This window comes from Rhinoderma darwinii, chromosome 1 (genome assembly GCF_050947455.1).
Source record: "Rhinoderma darwinii isolate aRhiDar2 chromosome 1, aRhiDar2.hap1, whole genome shotgun sequence".
Taxonomy (NCBI): domain Eukaryota; kingdom Metazoa; phylum Chordata; class Amphibia; order Anura; family Rhinodermatidae; genus Rhinoderma; species Rhinoderma darwinii.
The window spans coordinates 26,462,067-26,489,989 of NC_134687.1; positions in this window are offsets into that span (position 1 = coordinate 26,462,067).

Consider the following 27,923-nt stretch of genomic DNA (forward strand, 5'->3'; position numbering starts at 1 on the left):
AATGAATAGCAGCGCTAATTACGGCCGTAATTGACGCGGCGTTCAAGCGACTGCACATGCCGGTACGGCTGAAATTACGGGGATGTTTTCAGGCTGAAACATCCCCGTAATTTCAGCCGTTACGGACCCCCGCCGTGTGAACATACCCTAATACTCTCCCTATGTACAAGAATATTTCTACTATAATACTACTCCTATATACAGGAATATAACTACTATAATACTACTCCCTATATACAAGAATATAACTGCTATAATTGCGGTAGGAAATTAGATTTTTCTATTATAATACATTACACTTTAGATTTTGTAGCATTTGGGTATTTCAAGTTCATGCTCCACCTGGTAATGTCATTGACCAGTTTGAGTTTGGACATGGAATGTATTGACCTGAAAAAAAACAAGTGAACAATGCAAACTAGACTGTATTGTTTCCACAGGGCACTTTCCCTTCATTAGACGCTCTGTAGACTGGAAACTATCGGGTAAAAAAGTAGGAAATGAGCTCCTGCAGGACAGAAAATAGGCCACGTTATAGTTAATAAACCTCCGAAAATTGAATGTATCTATAATGAATGTAATTTTCCTTCGAGTGTTTGACGCTCTACGTGTAGGACTGCTAAAAAGTTTAGACCTCTGAACTCGGTTTCGTAACTTGCAGCTGGAGACAGGAATTTTAATTGAAATGTGAGATCATTGGTCCCTTTACACAATTACCTCACTTTGATTACATCCCGAGGTGAAAATCAACACCTCCGAAAAATCAACTGCTAAAACGCTTAATGCTGATAGACAAAAAGATACTTCCAAAAACATCTCAGTAAATGTTTCTTAAAAGTTTATCTCCACATGGGATCTCCCTCCCAACCTGACTTTGGGTATGGAGAGACCCTCCTGCACGCTGGGTAATACAGTTATTAGGACCTGTGGACGATTCTCTTCAACTGTACCACCCAACGTGCAGGATCTGTCTTGTCCAGATGTCTGGTCGGTAGGAAGATCACTTTAAGACAGCTCATCCATTAAGGAGGGCATAAAACGTCATATCAATTTGGATTTTTGCACGTCATCAGAAGAAAAGGGAAAATTCGAGATTTCCAACTTTACATTTTTTCTTACTTTAAGGTTAAATAAAGTCTAAATCATATTTGCCAACTTTTAGAAATGTCTTTCAGGGAGATTATGGTACTGCAGCGTGCACAGCACTCTGTGCTTCTTTTTTTACGGAAGTAAAATTTCTTTTGATGACCACACCTCTTTTTTAGGCCACACCCCTTTACGTGCTATCTTGCGTTTTCAGGCTGACATACCGTTGAACATTAATAATCTGCCCTGTATTTCCATATTTATAATAATTAGTGGAGAACAAAACATTGGGCAGTTGCCTATAGCAGCCAATCAGATCACCGCTGTACTTTTCCAGGGATGTGACAGGTGATATCTGATTGTTGCTATTGGCAACCGCTGCACTTTTTCTATTACAGACACGAAACCTTCTAAATAAATACAGACCAGACTCCCCCTAATTAAAGACCCCAGACCAGACTACTATCGCTTATACAGACCCCAGACCAGACCACTATCCCATATACAGACCCAGACCAGACTACTATCCCCTATACAGACCCCAGACCAGACTACTATCCCCTATACAGACCCCAGACCAGACTACTATCCCCTATAAAGAACCCAGATCAGACGACTATCCCCTATACAGACCCCAGAGCAGACGACTATCCCCTATACAGAGCCCAGAGCAGACGACTATCCCCTATACAGACCCCAGAGCAGACGACTATCCCCTATACAGACCCCAGAGCAGACGACTATCCCCTATACAGACCCCAGAGCAGACGACTATCCCCTATACAGACCCCAGAGCAGACGACTATCCCCTATACAGACCCCAGAGCAGACGACTATCCCCTATACAGACCCCAGAGCAGACGACTATCCCCTATACAGACCCCAGAGCAGACGACTATCCCCTATACAGACCCCAGAGCAGACGACTATCCCCTATACAGACCCCAGAGCAGACGACTATCCCCTATACAGAGCCCAGAGCAGACGACTATCCCCTATACAGACCCCAGACCAGACTGCTATCCTCTATACAGACCCCAGACTACTTTCACCTATACAGGCCCCAGACCAGACTATCCTCTATACAGACCCCAGACTAGACCACTATCCCTTATACAGACCACAGACCAGACTACTGTCCCCAATACAAACTGCAGACCAAACTACCATCCCCTATACAAACCAGACTACTTTCCCCTATACAGACCATACTACTATCCTCTATACAGACCCACAGACCAGACTACTATCCCCTATACAGACCCCAGACAATATTACTATCCCCTATACAGACCTTAGACTACTATCCCTTATACATACACCAGACCAGACTAATTTCTCCTATACAGACCCCAGACTACTATCCCTTACAGAGACCCCAGACCAGACTACTATCCCTTACACAGACCCCAGACCAGATGAATATCCCCTATACAGACCCCAGACTACTATCCCCTATACAGACCCCAGATCAGACTACTAGCCCTTATACAGAACCTAGACCCGACGTATAGATACTCACCTCTCCCCGTTCTTACACTTTTCTGCACTGACCTTAATTTCAGGAGTGCAGAGGGGTCCAGGAACGGGGAGAGGTGAGTATTTGTGGCTCAACTGGCCACGCTCATATTTAACCCTGGTATCATAATCCTGAATTTGACTGACCCCTGTTATGGACTTCTGTACTTCCTGATCACACTTCTGAAACCCCATCTCTCCATGATCTCCCTTCCCAATATGTTTTGATACCTTTTTACATTTGTTATTTCTTATAGGAACTCTACCTCCAACTACTCCCATTTGGTCTAAATCCCCTACTGTTAAAGGGGTTGTCCACCTTCTGACAACTGATGACCTATCCACCGGATAGGTCATCAGTATGTCATCAGTGCGGGTCCGACACCCGGACCCCGCACCGATAAGCTGCTCCAGTGGCCTGCGGGCACCGGATGTTGTGGCACATAATGCCATGTACGGAGCCCGGAAGCAGTTGTCTCCGTACATAGCACAGCGGCCGTGCTGCAGAACTGGAAGTCTGCTCCTATTCACTTGAATAGGAGCAGAGCTGCAGTACTGTTGCTCGACCGATATTCCGTGGCTGGAGCTAACTGCTTTCGGCTTGTACGTCCGGTGTACGGAGGCACCGGACCAGCTGATCTGTGCGGGGTTCGAGTGTCGGACCCCCACAGATCATGTACTGATGACCTTTCCGGTGGATAGGTCAACAGTTGTCAGAAGCTGGAAAACGTCTTTAACCCCTTTCTGCAATTTCACGTACAGTTACGTGATGGGAGATGGTGTTTTCCCGCAATTCCACGTAACTATACGTGAAACAGATGGAGCTGGCTCAGGAGCTGAGCCAGCGACATCACCGCCGGGTGACAGCTGTACGTTACAGCTGTCACACTGAGGTATCAGCCAGGACCGGAGCTAGCCTCCGATCCGACCGATTAACCCCTCACATGCTGCGTTCAATAGAGATCGCAGCATGTGAGGAGTTTATAGCCACTGACACCCCAGCAACGTGATCGCCGGGTTGCCGGTGGCTGCAAAGGCGATCGGAGGGCTAATGCTTACCTCCCGGTCTGACAGTAACGGAATCCTCCTATGCCCCGTCGTCGGCGGGGCCCAGGAGTCTTCCGGTACCATCGGCAAGATGTCACCGGCTCAGCTTCCGGCTCAGAAGCTGAGCCGGCGTCATCAGCAGTGGGTGTCCGCTGTATGTTACAGCGGACACCCCGATCTATCGGCAGGAACCGGAGCTAGCTCCGATTCCTGCCATTAACCCCTTCAATGCAGCGATTCAATGCAATCGCTGCATCAAAGTGGTTTGTATGCAATCGGCAGCCCTGCCATACGATGGCAAGGCTGGCGACTGTTCCTATGGCAACAGGATGCCTAACAATGGCTTCCTATCTGCCATTACGTTAGCCGATTAGGCCCCGCCCGGAGGCGGAGCCTGATCGGCTTGCTGTCAGTGAACAACTGACAGTTCTAATACATTGCACTACATAGGTAGTGCAATGTATTAGAACATGAAACAAACAGTTGGACCTTCAAGTCCCCTAGTGGGACTAAAGAAAAGTGAAAAAAAAAAAGTGTAAAAAAAGTAAAAATACAAGTTTCAAATAATAACACAAAACACAATTGCCCTTTTTCCCTTATCAAGTCATTTATTATTGAAAAAAATAATAAAGGCATACATATTTGGTATTGCTGCAACCGTAACGACCTTAACTATAAAAATATTATGTTATTTATTCCGCACAGTGAACGCCGTGAAAAAAATAACTAAAAAATACTGACATAATTGCTATTTTTTGGTCACTTTGTCTTCCAAAAATGTAAATAAAAAGTGATCAAAGAGTCGCATGTACCTAAAAATGGTACCTATAAAAACTATAACTCGTTTACAAAAGTTATTTTATTGTGCAAAAAGTTGTAAAACATAAAAAGTGCTATAGATTAGGTATCACCGGAATCGGACTGACCCGCAGAATAAAGCTAACATGTAATTTATAACGCACGGTGAACGCTGTATAAAAAGAACTAAAAAAATATACCAAAATTGCTGTTTTTTGGTGACCTTGCCTCCCAAAACAAAAAAGGATAACAAGTGATCAAAAAGTCGCATGTACCCCAAAATGGTACCAATAAAAACTACAGCTCGTCCCACAAAAAAAAACAGCCCTCATACCACTACGTCTATGAAAAAATAAAATTAGTCAAGGCACCAATAAGCCAGGAAATAAAAATATGCAGTTGTGCTGGCCCGAGGGGAACGTTTCTTCTGTTTCAAGTGGCGAATTATCAAGGCCCCTAAAATTAGGGAACCAGGAAGTGGAGGGCCCAAACATATCTGCTGGAAGTGAGGGTGCCCGTATTATACCAGGACAACACTTCCCAGCAAAATTCCCCAAACTTCAAAGGTTCCAAGTGTGGACCAAAAGGGGAATAAGACCATTTATTAGTGCGACACCAGAATGTGCAGAAAGGATTGTGTCACAGCGTAACACACATCTATGAATTATTTTATTGTTTTTTTTTACCCCATTATTATACCACCTGACTATGCCCCTTATATACTCCACCCGCCTTACAAGTAACCCCACATTATAAACGGAAACACCAGTAAGACTCAAAACAAAACTACTACAAGCAAAATCCACGCTCCAAAAGCCAAATGGCGATACCTCCCTTCTGAACCCTACAGTGTGCCCAAACAGCAGTTTACTTCCACATATATGACATCGCCATACCCAGGAGAACCCTTTTAACAATTTTTGGGGTGTGTGTCTCCAGTGGCACAAGCAGAGCACCACATATTGGCATATCTATTGAAAAACCATTTTCACTCTGCAACATCGAGTGCACACCAATTTCTGCCAATCACCTGTGGGGTTAATATGCTCACTACACCCCTAGGTGAATACCTTGAGGGGTGTAGTTTCCAAAATGGGGTCACTTCTGGGGAGGATCCACTGTTTTGGTCCCACAGGGACTTTGCAAGTGTGACATAGCGACCAGAAACCAATCCAGCAAAATCTGTACTCCAAAAGCCAAATGGCGCTCCTTCCCTTCTGAGCCCTATTCTGTGCCCAAACAGCCGTTTATGACCACATATGGGGTATTGCCGTACACAGGAGAAGTTGCTTTACAAGTGTTGGGGTGCTTTTTTTCATTTATTTGTTGAGAATATGAAACATTTTCTGCTAAAACTACGTCTTATTGAAGAAAAATGTTTTTTTTTTATTTTCACTGCCCAATTCTAAGAAAATCTATGAAACACCTGTGGGGTCAAAATGCTCACTACACCCATAGATGAATTCCTCAAGGGGTGTAGTTTCGTGAATCGAGTCACTTTTGGGGAGTTTCCACTGTACTGGTACCTTAGGAGCTTTGCAAAAGTGACATGGTGTCAAGAAACCAATCCAGCTAAATCTGTGCTCCAAAAGCCAAATGGCGCTCCTTCTCTTCTGATCCTTGCCGTATGCCCAAACAGCAGTTTATGACCACAAATGGGGTATTGCCGTACTCCAGAGAAGTTGCTTTACAAATGTTGGGGTTCTTTTATTCCTTTATTTGTTGAGAAAATGAAAAATTTTGAGCTAAAGCTACGTCTTATTGGAAAAAAGGATTTTTTTTATCTTCACTGCCCAATTCTAATAAAATCTATGAAACCCCTGTGGGTTCAAAATGCTCACTACACCCCTAGATGGATTCTTCAAGGGGTGTAGTTTCCTAAATGGAGTCACTTTTTTGGTGTTTTCACTGTTTTGGTCCCTTAGGGGCTTTGCAAATGTGACGTGGTCTCCGCAAACCATTCCTGCTAAATTTGAGCTCCAAAAGCCAAATGGCCCTCTTTCCCTTCTAAGCTCCGCCGTGTGACCAAACAGCCGTTTATGACCACATGCAGGGTATTGTTTTACTCGGGAGAAATTTCTTTACAAAAGTAGTGGTGCATTTTCTCCTTTTAGTCTTTGTGGAAATTAGAGAAAAATAGCTAAACCTACATTTTCTTTGAAAGAATGTAGATTTTCATTTTCACGGCCTACTTCCAATAATTTCTGCAAAAAACCTGCGGGGTCAAAATGCTCACTATACCCCTAAATAATTTCCTCAAGGGGTATAGTTTCCAAAATGCGGTCACTTTTGGGGTATTTCCACTGTTTTAGTGCCGCAAGAGTCTTTCAGACCTGACATGGAGCCTAAAATATTTTCTAATAAAAAGGAGGCCCCAAAATCCTCTAGGTGCTCCTTTGTTTCTGAGGCCCGGTGCTTCAGTCAATAAGTGCACTAGGGCCAAATGTGGGGTATTTCTAAAAACTGCAGAATCTGGGCAATAGATATTGAGTTGCGTTTCTCTGGTAAAACTTTCTGTGTTACAAAAAAAATAGATGAAAAAAAATAAATTTGAAAATGTCACATCTACTTAGCCTTAATTCCGGTGAAACATCTAAAGGGTTAAGAAACTTTCTAAATGCTGTTTTGAATACTTTGAGGGGTGAAGTTTTTAAAATGTGGTGACTTATCGAGGGTTTCTAATATATAAGGCCCTAAAATCCACTTCACAACTGAACTGGCCCCTGTAAAAATAGCATTTTTAAATTTTCTTGAAAATGTGAGAAATTACTGCTAAAGTTCTAAGCCTTGTAACGTCCTAGAAAAATAAAAGGATGTTTAAAAAACAATGCCAATCTAAAGTAGACATATGGGTGATGTTAATTAGCAACAATTTTGTGTGGTATTACTATCTGTCTTACAAGCAGATACATATAAATTTAGAAAAATGCTAATTTTTGCAATTTTTAGCTAAATTTTGGTGTTTTTCACAATTAAATACTTAATGTATCGAGCAAATGTTGCTAGTAACATAAAGTCCAATGTGTCACGAGAAAACAATCTCAGAATCGCTTGGATAGGTAAAAGCATTACGACGTTATTACTGTAATGACAGGGATAGGGAAACAGACAAGTGAGCCCTAATCTACCCGCCACTCAGTCCCTGCCTACTTGCAACGACCCGCTCTAGGCGACGGGGTACAACTGGGCGACGGTCCCTACGCTCAATAAGTGCACGACAGACAACAGACAAGGAAACACAGAACAAAGGGAAACGGGGCAGTTGCCCACGGCAACACCGAGAGCAACAAGAGTAGTAAACGAGCCGAGTCAAACCAGGAGAGTACGAGGTGCCAAACATAGAGCAGGAGAGTAGTGAACAAGCCGAGTTAAACCAGGAGTGAACGAGGTACCAAACGCAGAGCAGGAGAGTAGTCAGTAAGCCAGGGTCAATACGAAGCAGGGACAAGTAGTTCAAGAAGCTGCAGCAGGACCAGGAAACCAACAGAGAAGAATCACAAGCAAGGAGGAACAGGAAAGGCAGGTATAAATAGACAGAGGGCGGGAGCTAGCTCCGTCTGCCCAGGCTGTGATAGGCTCTCCCACTCCTAAGCCTGCCATCCTGAGTGGTGGAAGATGGAGTCAGTCTCACAGACATAGAAGCAGGTGCAGACTGATTACCTATGGGCGTGGATACAGAAGCTGTGCCTGGCAGATCCTTAACAATTACCACATAAAGTGAAGCATGTCAGATTTTAAAAAATTGGCTGTGTCCTGAAGGCCAAAACAGGCTGTGTCCTGAAGGGGTTAAGTCTTGAGGCCAGCCAAGTACCTTGACCCCTAACCAAAGACGTGGTAACGTGGGGTGCTCTAAGAGAAATTGTGCTGAGAAATTGTTTCTTTCACTGGATATGGCAGGAATCAGATCATTCAAGTAATAGAACATTATGGCCACTAGATCACTAGGACAAGAGTAAGTATTGCAACAAACACAATATGATCCTACTGTGTGAGAAATTTTTCTCTCAAGCACAACTCTTACGGGAGACAGAAGTTTTCTAGATTGGCTGTCCAAGAAGTATGAAAATATAGCAAGGTTGAGGACAAATGCCCGGTATTCGGCTACAAAAGTGTAGCAGACAAAATATGCATCAAATTGTCCAAAATCAGATGTCCAGAATTGTCACCAATAAAGAACTCAAAGTAAAAACCACTAGAACCCAAATACAACCCTCTTCATGGTCTTCATTGAAGAATTTCTACCAAAAGCCATTCCTCCAAAGAGGAAACAAAGCCAAGAGACTCATGAACGAAACCATAAGACCTAGGATAAGTGCTCTACTCAGACAAGTAAAAAATGGAAAGCCGAGGCTGTTTTCCCATACAAGGAATACGTGAAGAGTCCAACAGCCAAAAGTGAATGATGGAGCAGGTTTTGGCTTAAATTTCTTAAAATTAAATTGGCAATGAATGCAATCTATCACTTAACCCCTTGAGGAGCAGGCCAAATAGCCTTCAAGACTGGAAGTTTTTTTTTTGTCTCAGCATTCTTTGGTGGATGTATTTGTAGAAGCCTTGTTTTTTTCTGGATTAGTTGCCCTTTATTTATGTACTATAAATAAGTAATTTTTGTGTTTTTTTTAATAACATTACTTTTTTTTACATTTATTTTACAATATTTGTTTTTAATCCCAAAGGGGTATTTAGAATTTTGATTTGGAATTTTTAACTATAACGTACTGGCATAAATCTAAGTATGCCCTAACAACAGTTAATATGGTCAGACAGTCTGGGAATCTTCAATGGACCATGTGCTGTCTCCATATATAAGGTATGAACACTCATCGCTTCACAGGGAATTCCTGCGACATCATCAAGGAGGGGTTCCCCTACTTTAGTGTCTCCATTTGTATGCCACGATCAGCATTGATTGCGACATACAATGGCTAAAACCACAGAGGTCAGAAATGTATCTGATCTCCGCTATGAGAAAGGGACTGCGGCTGTGTAATATAGCCATTGCCCTGCTCCTGATCGCGTGGCAACAGTAGCAGTGCCCACGCGATCAGCCTGATAAATATCCTCCTCCTGATGAGACTACTACCGGCCGCTCATGACAAGCATACTCGTCATGTGTCTTCAAGTAGTTAATACCATGATTGATTGGTTTATGTATATCCTGCTAGTATACAGTGCCTGTGAACGTACTACATCTTCTACAATTTACTAAATCTAGAGATGCTCTATATAGACACCGAACAAGCAGGAGGAAATAGGAAGATGTGAACTTATGCTGCTTCATAAAAAAGGAGAAGTCAGTAAAATATTGGATACTGTTTTGTATGTGAAAGGAGTATAAAAATGAAATAACCCAAAACCGGTAGTAGCAAAGTAAAGAATTTGCAAAGTTATTGCTAAAAATTACGAAATTGGAGGGATGCTGTAATTGAGATCTCATCTCTACAATCCTTTTTTTTAATCAAAGTCGGCACGATGATCACCTGATTGCCGCAGGTCCAACTTCAGAAAGCCATTACCATACAGTGGCTGTTTTGGGGTGAATGTAGTATTACATGCCAGCCATTGAAGTGAATGGCCGACCATGTTACATGGATGGGTCACGTTCATGACAAACAAGAGCGGCTCTCTGCTCAGGCTCATATAGGCGAGTCCCGTGTATCGGAGCCTCCCCTACGACTTCCATGTGCTATAATAAGGCATATGGAGAGGGTCTGTCATGATGAGACAACCCCCTATAAAGAAGCTTGGGTATGAATTTGATCTTTTTAGGGTACGACTGAACTGGAGGGGGTTGCAGACAGGACGATTGGAAAAGCTTGTCGTAGATTATGCATAACTCACAGGTATATCTTGTAAGTGCTCAGATGCTTCAAAAATAATGATTACAAAAAGTCAGGATTGTAGGAAAAACTGAGATGTTCAGCTGGGAACACGGAGGTTTGAAGGCCTTTGGTTGAACATGGAAGACTGGCACGGTTCTTTGGTTGTCAACACATTCCATAAGAGCCAGCGAGTCACACTCAGTTTACTTCTAATCTTTTCCATCCACAAATTCCTATGTTGAGGAGAGAACTTGTGGTAACTTCCCGGAGGCTGCCAGGCATCTGACATTCTCCTGCTAGAAAAGACACCCTAAATTGACTTTGTGTAAGCAATAACATGGTTTATTGGATTAACAAGCACATTTCTTTAAGATTTACAACCCAGAATGGTTAAAAGATCAGGGGAATCACCAAAAATACAATTTATATACTAAGACCACATCTTGTGTAATTCTAAAACATCTCCAGAAGGAGGCGCCCACATGTTCGAATTACAATATATCATTATTGTATCTTGGTTCAACACTTCATTTGAGCCTCACGTTGCAGGTACAGATCCAGAGGATTTAACGACCTATAATTTTGACGGGAAACTATGGGGTGTGCCACTGTATAGACAAACGTTGCCCAAAGGACCCCACAGTAATAAAACACATACCGCGCAGTATACTTTAGTCTACTACGCTATTCCATACATTGAAATAGAAGGTATTCCCAAGATGAATGGGGCCCTATGAATACTTTTGGAGTATATGCGCCAAGAGCTTCCCCAGTGCATACGCCAAATATGTTTCACAAATTAAGTGTGAACATACCCTAATTCAGTCTGGAGGGGGGGGGGGAGTAGTTAAATGTACCATAATTGGCCAATTAAAGTCCTTTATTAAGTTTAATTCATAAAGCCAAATGTGTCAAGGGGAAATGTCTTGACAATTATGACAACACATACATAACACCAACACTGCTAACGGGAAAATTAGCCACAAGATATAGTTTGAAAGTTTTTTTTTTCAGAAAAACCATGTAAAGAAATCCGCACCTCCGTGACTCAATAACCACTGGAATTTAAGGCTATTTAACAAGCAAAAAATCTTGACCAAGAAGCACTGGAGAGATGTCAAGTAAAAAATTGTGGCTATATTTATGGTCAATTGCAGTACCACCTCTCACCACTACCATTGGCAAAAACTTTATATAGACACCGATGCAACAGCGCCCCCCAGGCCCGAGGCAGCTGAGTAATCATAACATTAAAATCTTAAAATGTAATATCTTTGAAACGAATCATCCTCTAGAAATTTAATATGTTAAAGAAACCGTGTTTTAATTACTAAGACAAGTTACAACATCATTTTAATTCGGAGAACAGGTGCTATAACCTCTTTATGTCACACATGAAGGAAGCCTCAACAAAGTGGATGTGAGGGAAGGGAACACTGGGTTTCTGATCTTGTCTCATATAAATACCCCCCATTGTCTCTGTTCTCAAGTGAAGCTCTTGGGTTACATCACAAAACAGTAGGATTGTATCCCCTCTTAAAAGGGTTTGTCCACCTGTTGAGAGACGAGAGATAACAAAAGGATGGAGCCTAGAATACATTTTATGAGAGAGGGAACATGGCACGGCGGTAAACACCTATTTGTTGACTGAACAAATATTTTTAACATACTCGGATTAATCCTAGCTGCATATATGACTATATATAGGGTGCCGGGATTATCTTCTTAATTACCCTTAGTAGGGGGATTATTTATACTGGATAGTACTTCTATGGGTAATGATTATGTAGTTGAGCTGGCTGTCTATATTTGGTTAATAAACTAAAATATAATTTAAAAAAACGTACATACAGTATATGTTACATTATTTACATTGTGATCATCCTTAAAGGGTTTCTCCCCTTTGGACAGTTCTTTTTAGTTCACAGATATTAAGCTGAACCCAGGGTATCCTACTGCAGTGCCCCCACAGGAGATATGGGGCATATCACATTTCCTACTGAAATCAATGAGCTGTTTATGTCGTGCCAGGTCCTCCAGAGAGGGAGACACTCTTTGTAGCCACTCTCCGCTCTGGCCGATAGATGAGGGTGATAACTCAGAAACAAACGTCTATTGATTTGAATAATTATTTTCTTAGAATATTGTGTCGGATTTTCAATAAATGTATAGCCAGGGCCAAAGGGGTTTGATCATACTATAGATGTCATACTTTCTATGACTGCTTCTTTGGAGTTAGAGACAATACTTCATGAGTCATCCCCCTTCCCGGCATCGGACATAAAATAAAAAACACTTAAACTCATCTCACCACTCCCCTTTGCTTCTCCCCTCCGGGCCCCCTTAGGCTCCCTTAGCATGCTAAGAGTTCCTAAGGGAACCCAGAGGGGCGAAGTGAAGAGGAGCGGTGCGGTGGGAATAATTTTTTTTTATCTTTGTTATTGTTTAATGTGGAAGGGGATAGCTAAATGGGGAGGGGGGAAGGTACGGCCTTCTACTTTGCTATGTCCCACAGAGTGAAATCTACACCAGCTCGGAGTTGGCAAACATTTCCGCTATAATTTATGCCAGCTTTTTGGCATAAATTATAATAAATTTGTCAGGCAGCGGTGGCCACTTCTCTTTTGGTAAGCCAGGTCCCTTGTTTAAAAAAAAAAGTGTCAAGGTTGTCATTTTTGGTACCTTTCTATGCCAGAAAACTTGCGTAGAAAGGTTTATAAGTTCCCCCAATAGTTATATAGATTTCTCTACATGTATCTGCAACTTTTCTGGCTCCACGGGCAAGGTTTCATTGCCTGCTAAGCAGAAAGTCTTCTGAAATTTTTGGCCCACATTACCATCTTGTCATCACTGGTGAAACAAAAAGTTACTATAAAGTCCTTCACTCTCTATGCAGACGTTAGGGTTGTTCTTCCTAAATTTCAAGGAGCTGTTAGAATGGAATATATCTGCTTCTATGGTCAAAACAAAAATACTCTATACCACTGAACGTTTCATAAGGCAGACGTCGGGGGTTATGCTTCCTAAATTTCAAGGAGCTGGTGGAACGGGAAGCATCTGGTGCTTGTTAAATACGTTTGTAGGACAGCCAATGAACACTACTCAGTGTCTCACCTTTCATTCCACCACGGTACAGTGGTAAACTGTACAGAATCTGCTTTTTTTTTTTTAATAAATGCTTGTCAGGTTGATTCAACTTGAAAGATCAGATCATTGCCCAAAATACCTCCCCACGGCCTCAAATCTTCAAAAAGTCAAACAGTAAAACATGATTTTTGTAGAGGAAAAGTCTCACTTTTGATTACACCTCAACACAATGACAGGAAATTAGATCATGTTAAGCAGTTACGATGTATCGTTTACCAGAATCTTAGTCCTATGCCTTCAAAAAAAAATAAAAAAAGCCTAATAAAAATAACAACTGTCAATCTGAGAAGAAGAGGAAATAGAAGAACCTGTCGGTTTGATGGGTTTCACCGTTATTTGCTGTCAACTTGCAGTGTATGTTTTCAGGAGAAAAGCTGTTTTTGGATTTTTGGAATATCATAAAAATTATCCTAAAATTAATTTAAAATACCCTTGGCCTTTTAGCACCAGTTTAAACTTCTTTAATAACTCTATGCACTACACTATACCATTATCGAGTTTAGACAAGCACCTTTTAAAATTATGAGGTTCTACTTATGGGAAAATAAAGCATCATGCAAGGTCCATAACAGGAGACGTTGATTTCAATTGGCACTGGTGGTACTCCAGAGGAAAGATCCAGTTGGAGTTCTCGGCTGCGAATAATAGGAAAACCTAATCAGGCAACCCGATTAACACTTCACAGTTGTGACCCCTATGGGGCATTACATCACCGTGGGGGCTCATTTGTAAAAATTTAGTATTTAGAGTAGATTGATAAATTGTGCTTGCATAAAAATAATAGACTGCCTTGCTGCCTTTATAGGGGTGGTTTATTTTGGTAGGTGGCTTAATTTTCTGCAAGGATTTAAAAAAAACAAAAACTATTTTCTCCTCTGCAGGCTCTCTCTAATTCTGTGTTCTCTGAGATAGTAAGCAGAGCCAAACTGCTATCATGTCTTCTATACACTGCACCATATCTCCCTCTATCACACACACATATATATATATATATATATATATATATATAGAAGCTGCCGCAGCATGGAGGAGATAATACAGCAATAATGAGCAATGTAGCTGAGAATCCAGCACTGGGGTGACATATAATTTATACCAGCAGCTGCAGCACATTTGTGTGTCCCTCTTTCTCACACTGCTCCTGCTCCCATCTCCTTTTTCCAAAGACTTCTTTGGGCAGCTGTAACCTGATCCCTCAGTGAGTAAGTTCAGAGTGATTAAGTTCAGTAAGGGCAGAGTGAGTGAACAGTAAGGCTGGGTTCACACAACCTATTTTCAGGCGTTTTAAGCCTCGATTTACGTCTAAAAATACGGCTCCAATACCACGGCAAACATCTGCCCATTCATTTGAATGGGTTTGCCGACGTACTGTGCTGACGAACCGTAATTTTACGCGTTGCTGTCAAACGACGACGCGTAAAATGACTGCCTCATCAAAGAAGTGCAGGACACTTCTTGAGACGTAATTTGAGCCATTTTTTGTTGATTCCAATGAAGAACAGCTCCAAATTACGGCCGTAATTGACGCCTTGCAAAACGCGAGTACATGCAATTACGTCTGAAATTACGGAGCTGTTTTCTCCTGAAAACAGCTCTGTAATTTCAGACGTAATTTTCCTTATCGTGTGCACATACCCTTACGCTGGGTTCACACACCCTATTTACGGACGTAATTCGGGCGTTTTAGCCTCGAATTACGTCCGAAAATACGGCTCCAAAGCGTCGGCACACATCTGCCCATTCATTTGAATGGGTTTTACGATGTACTGTGCCGACGGTCATTTTTTACGCGCCTCTGTCAAAAGACGGCGCGTAAAAAAGACGCCAGCGTCAAAGAAGTGCCTGTTACTTCTTGAGACGTAATTGGAGCCGTTTTCCATTGACTCCATGGAAAAACAGCTCCAATTACGTCCGTAATGGACGCAGCGAAAAGCGCCTGCACATGCCATTACGTCTGAAATTCCGGAGCTGTTTTCTCCTGAAAACAGCTCCGTAATTTCAGCAGTAACGGAGGCTGCCGTGTGAACATACCCTAAGGGTATGTTCACACGCTGAGCCAAAAACTTCTGAAAATAGGGAGCTGTTTTCAAGGGAAAACAGCTCCGTAATTTTCAGATGTATTTTGAGCAACTCGCGTTTTTCGCTGCGTTTTTCGTGCCGTTTTCGCGTGTGAACCCAGCCTTAAGGTAGGGCCACACTGAGCGGCTCTGACACGGTCGCAATGCGGCTAACAACCGTGCCGGCACCATGTTCGGTGCGGCTGTCAAACAGCCTGTTAGTGGCTGCATGTTAACGCGGGTTAACCGTCCCTTTATCTGCAAAATCTTGCGGCCATGAATCAATACACCCTTTATGGCCGCACGATTTTGCAAATCACAACAACTTACCCCCTATTCATTCTCTATGGCAGTGCCGGAAAAAACTGAACACTGCACTTGGCTATCTCCGGCGCTCCGATAGAGAATGAATGGAGCGGCAGTGCGCATGCACGTGTAACCAGAATACCCCTTAACAAGGTATTTGACAGCCACTCCTACATAGTGCCAGCGCGGTTGTTGGCCACGTTGCGACCGTGTCAGGGCCGCTCCGTGTGGCCATACCCTTAGGCCCTGTTCACACGGAGTATTTTGCAAGCTGAAAAAATCTGTTTCCATTTAAATCAATGGGAAGTGGTTTCGGGAGTTTTTTGGCGCTGATTTTGACGCGTTTCCGCGTCAAAATCAGTGCCAAAAAACTCTGTGTAAACAGGGCCATAGGAGGAAGGAGGGGGGAGGAAAGGAGCCTGGTACACCTCTTGCACACGACTGAGTTCAGGCCGTGAAAAACGGTCTGTGTGTCGGCCGGATTTCCCAGCCTGACTGCGGCACAGGTGAACGGGACTCCTGACATAATAGACATTTTTTGATGCTAGGGGTCCCTGCCTCCCCACGGACTGATGTTCCGAAACAAAGTACACAGCGTATACGCCCTGGACCCTGTAGGGAATTGCGTCCGAAAAACCGCAGTTTTTGAGGCAGAAAGTCCGCTGCAGAAAACAGCAGGTTAAAAGAAAAAGCGCATACTAGTAGATATGGTGACGCATCCCTCTGATGTTCTTCAGCCCGGCCTCCTGGGATGATATTTCAATGTGATCGCTGCAGTCTGTGATTGGCTGCAGCAGTCACAAGGGATGAAACGTAATCCCAGGAGGCCGGCCTAAATGGAGAAGCACAGACATCTGGGTAAGTATAATCTTTTTTTAAATATTTCTGAGTTGTGATTTTCACTGCTTTTCTGCTGTAAAAATCGCAACATTTGCGATTTGTTGCGAGTTTTACCTTCTATTGAATTCAATGGGGCAAACCCGCAACAGAAGACCAGCGATTACATAGCATAAATTGACATGCTGCGGATTTTAAAAAAACGGTCAATTTATGAACATTTTTCGGATGATTTTTTACGCAGTGTGTGGATGAGAATTGTTACATTTTCATCCACTCTGCTGCTACTGTATTACGCTGCAGATTTTCTGCAATAAAATACGGTGCGAAAAATTTGCAAGCCCAAGTCTCTATATCTAACTAGACCGTTTATAAGATATTTTTCTGCAGTTCATGAACAATATTTATTCATTGAAAACCACAGGAATACAAGCAGTTTATTTTCTTTGAGGGGACAGTACATGACTGTACATCATTGGTACTTTTTGGGGCTGTCCAGCAGCTGAAACGACTCGCTCTGGTACTGGAGGGGTGAGGGCCGCAGGTCTCTGGGGTGTCCTGTCCTACACATGTACAGGAAATTGAATACAGAAATGACTGCGTATACGGCTGTTAAGGAGTTGACAAGGCTATAAAGCAGATCTACAAACATTCCTATTGCAGCGGATCACAATTTAATAATGACTTAATGTCGCAATTATACGCGGGGTATTTCCTTCCAGCTATTTGAAGACAGGGTGTGTTTTTTTTAGCAAGGGGGGTGCCGCTCTATCTAAATGATAATTTTTACATGGAATAGCAGTTTATGCACAGGTTTGTGGTGCCGATTTGTCACAGGATCCTTCATATGCCAACCTATAGGCTCAACATGATTTTTCTAACATAGGAACAGACCACAGTTCAATATCTTACTCTACACCAAAAACTCAAAATCAGACCCCTAGTGGCTCCAAGTCTCGAATGCACCACATTTCATTGATTCAGGGGTAGTCCGACAGAGTAAAACCCATTTTGAAATACTATACTAGGACATTTTGAGCTAATAGAGGGGTGGTTGTCCCTCATTTGGGACCTTCATCCATTAGCCAAATCGGAGAACAATGGCAAAGAGCGTCTCTCTTTGTGGAGGACCCAGTATTTCCATGAAGCACACAAACGTCCTATTGTTTTTGATGTGCATAATGTAATGCTTCATCTCTCCTGTGGTGGCGCTGCAGAGGAATTGAGCACTTGCTTCCAGGTTTCCCCGCAGATTGCAGCTGATCACTGGGGGTTCCGGCAGTGTTAACACCATTTATCAGCTTATCATAGGGGAACCCTTCTAACAAACAGTGATTGTAAAGACAGACAACCTCGTTAAGTTGGGAAACTTCTGGGAAAGCTGTGTGACTACTGATATGGTGATCATTTTAGCTTCCGTTGGGGTTTCTCAGACTACTGAATAGCAAATCCAGTTACTGATTCAGTAATTTATCACCCGCTCCTTAATACCCAAGTTTGGTCAGGGGTGCACCATAGATGAGGGGCGACAAGCACTTTTTCTCAGTTTCCTTCACATGACTGTAGGGGGCAGCATTTTTGCACAAATGCAGTCTATCCAATTGATGGTAGCTCACAGACTACACACAAATATCTAGCAAGGACAGACCCAAAGGAATGTTAAGAACATAGTCAAAGCAAGAGCCCGGAACCTGAGGAGAAACAAACTTTAACCAGAAGCATCTTCAAGACACAATGAAGGATTTTTATTGACTGTATTTTAGCAAAGTATGGAAAGTATGAAGGAAATTACTGAAGAGTCAGACTACACAGGGTTTGTTTGCAGTCTGTTACCATGGAGACACACAGGTCTGCATACAAACATGGTAGGATGGTTTTGATCAAGACTTTTTGCAAAGTTGCTTTATTTTTTATGTTAGTTGCATTGAATCAAGGGTTACACAAGTGTACATACTCTTTAAATGATAAAATGCTTGCTGCCTGCAGTCACCTCTAGGGGGAGATTCATAAACCAATATTACTGAGAATCTAGAGATAGCAGAAAATGTCTTTCTAAGGCCCTGTTCACACAGAGTTTTTTTGCAGGCAGATTTTGACATGCCTGCACTCTCTTTGCTGCGTTTTTTGGCCGCGACCATAGAGCTCTGCGGGCAAAAAACGCAGCGAAAACCCGCGTTCTCTGCTTCCCATTGATGTCAATGGAGGTCAGAGACGAAAACGGCCGAAGAAAGGGCATGACGATCCATTTCCCCAGCGAGCGCTTTTTACGGTCATTTTTTTGCACGGTTTCCGTATCAAAAAACGCGCCCAAAAAAATATGTGTGAACAGGGCCTTAGTGGTATCACACACTTTTGTCTCTTAGTTCCTCTTAAAATACTGTATGAGTTAACATCGGATCAATAATAGGACAATTACTGCTCAGGTGCCTTGTGATCTTCATGGATTCTGGGGATTATACCTCAAAGCGGAGGGAGTGGCTTATTGATTTCATGGTCTTCGCACAGTTCAGACAATGGAGGTTGCGTTGTGTCTCAGTCATATGACCTGACATTTACAAAGCCGTCTTTCTATATATACAGCCATTGTTCTTTTGATTTGTGGCTGTGAACACTCCCTTCAATATTTCCACTTCTTATTATATAACTAGTTGGGAACCAGGTTTTATTAAGATACTTCAAAACCAGAGGAACATTTCCTGAACTTGGTTCTACCATTGTTTTTACAGATTGTAGTTTTTCTCTCATAAAACACGCCTCTCAATTACAGGATCCTGTTCTTTACACCAATTTTCAAGCAAATTATGGCATTTTCCATTTGTTTTCTCAGGTGGAGTAACAATTTTTTTACATCCAGTTTGTGTTATAATTTTTTCTGATCTCAGCCACAAATAGTCTGTTGACCTCTGTTGACTAGTGCTGGCCACACATCATGGTCAATACAATTACCAGACAGTTGACATCCACCCATGCTACAATGTTTCGACAATATTCTTACATGAACTGGAAATATTGGAACCCCTTTCTGCTCCGCTTCATATATACAGCACAGTTATCTACATAGCTGAGCCCGAACCATCACCGGCAGGAGATGGCTGTGGGATAACACTGTTGATGGTTTTTTAAAAGGGGTGAGTTGTAATAATGTTGGGATAAAACCCCATTACTTAAAAAGGGGGAAGTTGTGTTTTTGCAACATATGTATATAAGTGTACTGTTTCTTTAAAAGTAGGGCTAGCCTGTTTTTTTTTGCCTCAGGTGCTGAAGAAGACATGATTCTGTTTTGTCTATATGCCACATGCTGATTTTGTGTTTATAGTGACATTTGTTGTGATGCTCGGTCTGCTGCGCTTTATTTTATGGTGCAGGACCTGTGGTCCTGTGATTACTATGTGTTAGGTCTTCAAGTACATGACATGCTGTTGTTGTTAGGCAGTGATAGTTGGTTTTCTGTGTGATCCAAGTTGCAGCGCGCAACAAGGATAAATCACCTGGACGCCATCTTAATAGAGGTAACTGTCCTGTAACAGCAAGGAGGATGTTTTAAGAGCGGCTACGCGCGTCCTCATGCTGGTGGTGGGGCTTTGTCCATAAAAAGTGGCTGTTCCCGCCGTTTAGCGTTTAATACGCAGGCAAAGCTCTTTGAGCAACATGTCAGTGCAGGAGAGAAAAAGAGGGAGATTGTGGTAAAGTAGCTAGTGTGGGAAGTTGCGGTGTAGTGCCAAGTGCCACAAGAGTTGGGCCTAAGTCTGTCGTCCAGGAGCTGTTAGCGGGCGATGGGCATGTAGGGGGTTACCGCTGTGGGTGACGCAATGCAAGAGACACAAACTTCTTGGTTCAACTTCTTTACTGTATGAACACGTAACAGGAAATTCTCTTCTGTGGAGCAGACAGGAATCCTGAGGTTGGCGACTTCGAACCCGCTGGAAATCCCCCGGAGAGAGGTCGTGCCTGAACCCACGTTACCAGGCTTGGCTACGAACACGCCGCTGTGAGTCACGGTGGGGGCTACCCACTACTGTCAGCCTACCCTCGGGTAAGAGTCACACTCTCGGCCCGTGGGTCGCGTCATGGTAATCAGTGGACTACCCGTACCTACTGGCACCGCCACGGGTCCTTGCGGAGCTATCCGCTACGTGTCGTGACAAACCCTCTCTCTCCTCAGTTGGTGGCCCGAACGTCGGACACACCTAGGACGCAACTTAACAGGTGAGGTTGACACTAAACGTTTGCACAAAGTCCGGTTAATAGTCCAATAAGGTCCCGTCAACCTGACCGTTCCTTCTGTCTGCTCCTGGTCCAACAATATTCGCCAATAACAGTTCAAAGTATTTCTTACATGCTGTGATTACAGAAGTTATACATTCTTGGGTAAACGCAGGGACACCGGCACGGGTAATGAGGTAGCGCGACTGATCTTCGGCCTAGTTCAGGCTAAGTCGTCTGTTTCTTTCAGGACTAGTCTTCTATGCGCACTGTGACCAGGATGAACGAGGGACGTCACTTCTGGGGAGAGTCACTGGCTATAACATGCGCACGGGTACTTTCTCTGGGGAGGGACCTAGGATCCTTGTCAGGGGGTTTATGGTCTATGACCGGTACCTGTGGCTGTTGCTGATGGCACACTCCGCTCCCGCCCCTGACGGTCCTCTATTCCTTGGATTGCTGCAGTTGGCACACTCTTCTTCTGCCGGTCCTCTGTTCGTTGGGCTGCTATAGGGGCACACTCTGCTTCTGCCCGGTCTTCTGTTGCTGCACCGACCTCTGCTCACTGGGCTGCAATAGGGGCACACTCGTCCTGGCAGTCCCTTGCTCCTCTGTGTCAGACAGCCCTTGCTGCGGACCCCTCTTGTCTTCCATCCGGACTCCGGTCTCTGTTGGCCTCTCTCCCCTCTTACTCTCCTGCACGCTGCTGTCCTTTTCTTCCCCACACTCCTACTCTTCGCGCCTCTTTCTTTTTACTCCCTTTCCTGCCCGCTCTCTCTCCCCTCCCCTCACATCCGGTCCTCCTCCTCCTCCTCCCCTCGGGCCACGTGTTGGCATCTCACCACTACCTCCTTGTCTTGCACAGGTATGTGCAGTTATGGCACCCAGCGTATTAGCCGTTGCCATAGCGACAGTGACGCTCCTCTGCTCGGGAGCTGACCTCCTGAGCTAGCACCTGCCAATGTCCCTGCGTTGGAACAGTCACCATGCAGGTAAGTCACCCTTACAGGCAGGAGCCTCCTAGCAGAGTTGGTCAGCCGTGGTGTGCAGCATAGGTGACCGGTAGGGGCCTATTGATGTATACATGTATGCAGAGCTGAGAGTCGGTGGGTGACAGGCAGGAGCCTCCGCATGTGTGACAGTGTGACTGGAGCAGCAAGAAGCATTAGAGGCCTAATGCAGGACCTGAGGAACTAAGGAGGATGAGGATATGCCAGCCTGAACCGTGTTTGAGAACTTTTCCTCTCTCAAGTGTGAGAAGTGATTATTTGTTTGCATGTGACTGTTTTACGAAGGTACCGGCCTGAGTAAGACGTTGTTTTTGCCACTACTCTTGGTCTCCGTTCCAACACTTTTGCGACACACCTACATTGGACCCTTACACTACCTTACAGTCTCAACAGAGACATCCCCTCTTTGGCTACTTGCACGCAATGCATAATTTGATGTGGCAAATCTGCATCAAAACCACAGGTATACGCATGTAATTCCGCAGCTAAAACGCACGGTGCGTATTTTGATGCATTTTTTAGATTTTGATGCGAAAATAGGTGCGGTTTTATGCTGCAGATTTTGGTGCGTTTTTCTGTAAAACTAGTCAGATACAATTCGCAAGCGGAAACGCAGGATAAATTGACATGCTGCGGATTTTAAAATACACACCACAGGTCAATTTAAGTGCAGAAAAAAATCTGCACCGTGTAGATGAGATTTCTTGAAATCCCATATACTTTGCTGGTACTGTGTTACGCTGCGGATTTGCCGCATGAAAATCCCCGCAGCAAATCCGCACGTAATACGCAACGTGTGCATTCAGCCTTAGATTGTGGCTCCCCCTCCTGACACCTCGGGAAATACTGTAGCTGATTTGCTGGGGAAGCAGCGGCCAGCCAGAGCACTTTGCTGCAGGGGAAATGTAGTATTACATGGTGGCTATGTAATACAAGGATGGCTCAAGTCCGCCAGAACAGGAGCAGAGCTACTCTCCATTCTGGCTCATAGATGTGCCCTGCTCGGGACCCCAACATGATGTCCATATGCCCTAATAAGTAAAAATAAGTAAAAAAAACATCTTAACCTCCAACAGTTTTGCTGAGCCCACTCCATATGCTGTGGGTGTCAGCTGAATATTACAGCTGACACCTCGCACTAATGGCCGGGATCGTAGATGACTCCGATCCCAGCCATTTAACCACTTAGATGCCGCAGTCAATAGAGACTGTGGCATCTAAGCCGCTAGGCCGAGGGGGGAGTACCTCAGTCACTCCATAGCACCCCTCCGTGACGCAATCACGGGGTGTCGATGGCTGCCATGAGAGCAGGGCTTAATTGGAACTAGTAAAAATCACAATAAACTGCAATTCATAAGTACTGAAGTGTTTTGTACCAGGGATCTAATGATTACATGTTCAAGTCAAGTCAAGGCGGACTAAAAAAAATAAAATAAAAACATTGAATAATGTTTCCAGTAATGTCCAAAAAATTTGTAAATGTTTTTAACCTAAAGTAATGTAAAAAATACAAAAATAAACATAATTGTTATCGCCGCGTCTGTAAAAGTCTGAAATATTACAATACAACATTATTTAACCTGCAGGGTGAATGCTGTAAAAACATAAAACCGCCAGAATTGCTGCTTTTTGGTCAACTTAGCTCCCCAAATTTTTTTTAATACAAACTTATCGATCCTTAAATCATATGCAAAATGATACCAATAGAAAATACAACTCGCCCCGCTAAAAACAAGCCCTCACACCGCACCATCAATGGAAAAATAAAAAAGTTATGGCTCTCATAATATGGCGACACAAAACACAGTTTATCGAATCGGCTGTCCAACTAGATGCAGTCCGAATAAATTTGCAGCAAATCGCATGTGCCCCCCAAGTTGGATACAGTCTGAGAAGACATCACAGAGTCAAACAGGGAAATCAGGGCACTTGCGAGTTCACCCCCAAAAATAAAAAAATACCACATTTACCTCAACTGGTTTGCATTACATTGCAATACTCTGACAATGCCTAATAGGAATACTTAGGCACTCGGCTGTCATGACAACCCATCAGCACTCCGCAATGCTTTCAATGGGGTGTAATGGGGTGACAAAGACCCCCCCTCTGTCTATCTGCTTAGATGCCATGGTTGCTATCGACCACAGCATGTAAGTGGTTGAATAGATGGGATTAGAATTATCTTTGATCCCAGCCATTAGAACAGGGTGTCAGCTGTATGGAACGCGCTCAGCTCCTGAGCCCGCTCCCTACATCCCCCTCGACAACTGCTGTACATATACGACGGACGTCACCAAGGTGTTAAAGAGGGAGTCCAGACTAGACAGCTATACTGCTGCCCATTGGCGTAACTACCGCCGTAGCAGCCATAGCGGCTGTTACGGGGCCCGCGGCATGAGGGGGCCCGTGTCGCCCGCCGGCACGGGCCCCCACCATGGCCGCTACAGCGCGACGCCACTACAGCCCCCTCTGTAGATAACGCCATACAGCCCCCTGTAGAGAACGCCATAGCGCCATACAGCCCCCTCTGTAGATAACGCCATACAGCCCCCTGTAGAGAACGCCATACAGCCCCCCTGTAGATAATGCCATACAGCCCCCACAGTAGAGAACGCACATACAGCACCCTCTGTAGATAACGCCATACAGCCCCCTGTAGGGAACGCCATAAAGCCCCCCTGTAGATAACGCCATACAGCCCCCCCTGTAGATAACGCCATACAGACCCCACTGTAGATAACGCCATATAGCCCCCACTGTAGATAACATCATACAGCCCCCTCTGTAGATAATGCCATACAGCCCCCCTGTAGAGAACGCCATACAGCCCCCCTGTAAAGAATGCCATACAGCCCCCCTGTAGAGAACGCCATACAGCCCCCCCTGCAGAGAACGCCATACAGCCCCCCTGTAGATAACGCCATACAGCCCCCCTGTAGATAACGCCATACAGCACCCCCTGTAGATAACGCCATACAGACCCCCCCTGTAGATAACGCCATACAGCCCCCACTGTAGAGAACACCATATAGCCCCCTCTGTAGATAACGCCATACAGCCCCCTCTGTAGATAACGCCATACAGCCCCCCTGTAGAGAACGCCATACAGCCCCCCCTGTAGAAAACGCCATACAGCCCCCCTGTAGATAACGCCATACAGCCCCCCTGTAGATAACGCCATACAGCCCCCCCTGTAGAGAACGCCATACAGCCCCCTGTAGATAACGCCATACAGCCTCCTCTGTAGAGAACGCCATACAGCCCCCTCTGTAGATAACGCCATACAGCCCCCCCTGTAGAGAACGCCATACAGCCCCCTGTAGATAACGCCATACAGAGTCCCCCTGTAGATAGCGCCATACAGCCCCCTTTGTAGAGAACACCATACAGCCCCCTGTAGATAACGCCATACAGCCCCCCTGTAGAACGCCATACAGCCCCCTCTGTAGATAACACCATACAGCCCCCCTGTAGAGAACGCCATACAGCACCCCCTGTAGAACGCCATACAGCCCCCCTGTAGAACGCCATACAGCCCCCCTGTAGATAACACCATACAGCCCCCCCTGTAGAGAACGCCATACAGCCCCCTGTAGATAACGCCATACAGCCCACTCTGTAGAGAATGCCATACAGCCCCCTCTGTAGATAACGCCATACAGCCCCCCCTGTAGAGAACGCCATACAGCCCCCTGTAGATAACGCCATACAGAGTCCCCCTGTAGATAGCGCCATACAGCCCCCCCTGTAGAGAACGCCATACAGCCCCCTGTAGATAACGCCATACAGCCCCCTCTGTAGAGAACGCCATACAGCCCCCTCTGTAGATAACGCCATACAGCCCCCCCTGTAGAGAACGCCATACAGCCCCCTGTAGATAACGCCATACAGAGTCCCCGTGTAGATAGCGCCATACAGCCGCCTTTGTAGAGAACACCATACAGCCCCCTGTAGATAACGCCATACAGCCCCCCTGTAGAACGCCATAGAGCCCCCTCTGCAGATAACGCCATACAGCCCCCCCTGTAGAGAACGCCATACAGCCCCCCCTGTAGATAACGCCATACAGCCCCCCTGTAGATAACGCCATACACCCCCCTTTGTAGATAACGCCATACAGCCCCCTTTGTAGATAACGCCATACAGCCCCCTTTGTAGATAACGCCATACATCCCCCTGTAGATAACGCCATACAGCCCCCCCTGTAGAGAACGCCATACAGCCCCCTGTAGATAACGCCATACAGAGTCCCCCTGTAGATAGCGCCATACAGCCCCCCCTGTAGAGAACGCCATACAGCCCCCTGTAGATAACGCCATACAGCCCCCTCTGTAGAGAACGCCATACAGCCCCCTGTAGATAACGCCATACAGCCCCCTCTGTAGGTAACGCCATACAGCCCCCTCTGTAGATAACGCCATACAGCCCCCCCTGTAGAGAACGCCATACAGCCCCCTGTAGATAACGCCATACAGAGTCCCCCTGTAGATAGCGCCATACAGCCGCCTTTGTAGAGAACACCATACAGCCCCCTGTAGATAACGCCATACAGCCCCCCTGTAGAACGCCATAGAGCCCCCTCTGCAGATAACGCCATACAGCCCCCCCTGTAGAGAACGCCATACAGCCCCCCCTGTAGATAACGCCATACAGCCCCCCTGTAGATAACGCCATACACCCCCCTTTGTAGATAACGCCATACAGCCCCCTTTGTAGATAACGCCATACAGCCCCCTTTGTAGATAACGCCATACATCCCCCTGTAGATAACGCCATACAGCCCCCCTGTAGATAACGCCATACGGCCCCCTGTAGATAGTGCCATACATCTGTAGATATCTACAAAGGGGGCTGTATGGCGTTATCTACAGGGGGGCTGTATGGCGTTATCTACAGGGGGGCTGTATGGCGTTATCTACAGGGGGATGTATGGCGTTATCTACAAAGGGGGCTGTATGGCGTTATCTACAAAGGGGGTGTATGGCGTTATCTACAGGGGGGCTGTATGGCGCTATCTACAGTGGGGGCTGTATGGCGTTATCTACAGGGGGGCTGTAAAAAAGGCACTATCTACAAGGGGGGGGGGTTGTGTGACACCCAGGGGAGGGGGGGGGGGCCCAGTCAAAAGTTTGCTATGGGGCCCAGTCTTTCCTAGTTACGCCCCTGCTGCTGCCATAGGGGACACTCCAGACTACACAGCTATACTGCTGCCATAGGGGAGACTCCAGTCTATACAGCTATACTTCTGCCATAAGGGACACTCCAGACTACACAGCTATAATGCAGCATTAGGGGACACTCCAGACTACACAACTATACTGCTGCCATAGGGGACACTCCAGACTACACAGCTATACTGCCGCCATAGGGGACACTCCAGACTACACAGCTATACTGCTGCCATAGGGAACACTCCAGACTACACAACTATACTGCTGCCATAGGGGACACTCCAGACTACATGGCTATACTGAAGCCATAGGGGACACTCCAGTGTATACAGCTATACTGCAGCCATAGGGGACACTCCAGACTACACAGCCAGCCTGTTAATTAAACTGTAGGAAATTGCGAAAAAAAGATTAATATCAGCACAGGAGTAGAAATAAAGAGTAACCAGAGTCCAATAACAATCCCCCCCCCCCCCCCTAGAAAAAAAATCTTTTGTGACCTTTCAGAAGTCATGTTATCCACGTACCCCAGACTCCCAAAGACGACTACAGAGTTTAATAGCATTACTTCCAAGAATATGTTAATAATAGGAATCTGAAATGAACCTCACAAGGACATCTCAGTGCATGAAAAGACAGACTTATATTTGTTTATAAGGAAGGGATTATCATATGAAGAAGCTATTTTATCTTTCATACACAGACGGAGAAAAGAACATGTAGCATTCTCTGAATTATTGAGATCCAGATATCTGGCACATCGGAACTACAGTATACTCAGTCCTTGAATGGTCTTCCCTTGCTTAATGTCAAATGCCTTCGAAAGACAGCTGAAGCATACAGGCCACCGACTTTGATCTATCTCTGTGCAGACTGAGCGCAGGCTTTTGAAGAAGAGATGAGACATTTAGAAGACCCTTT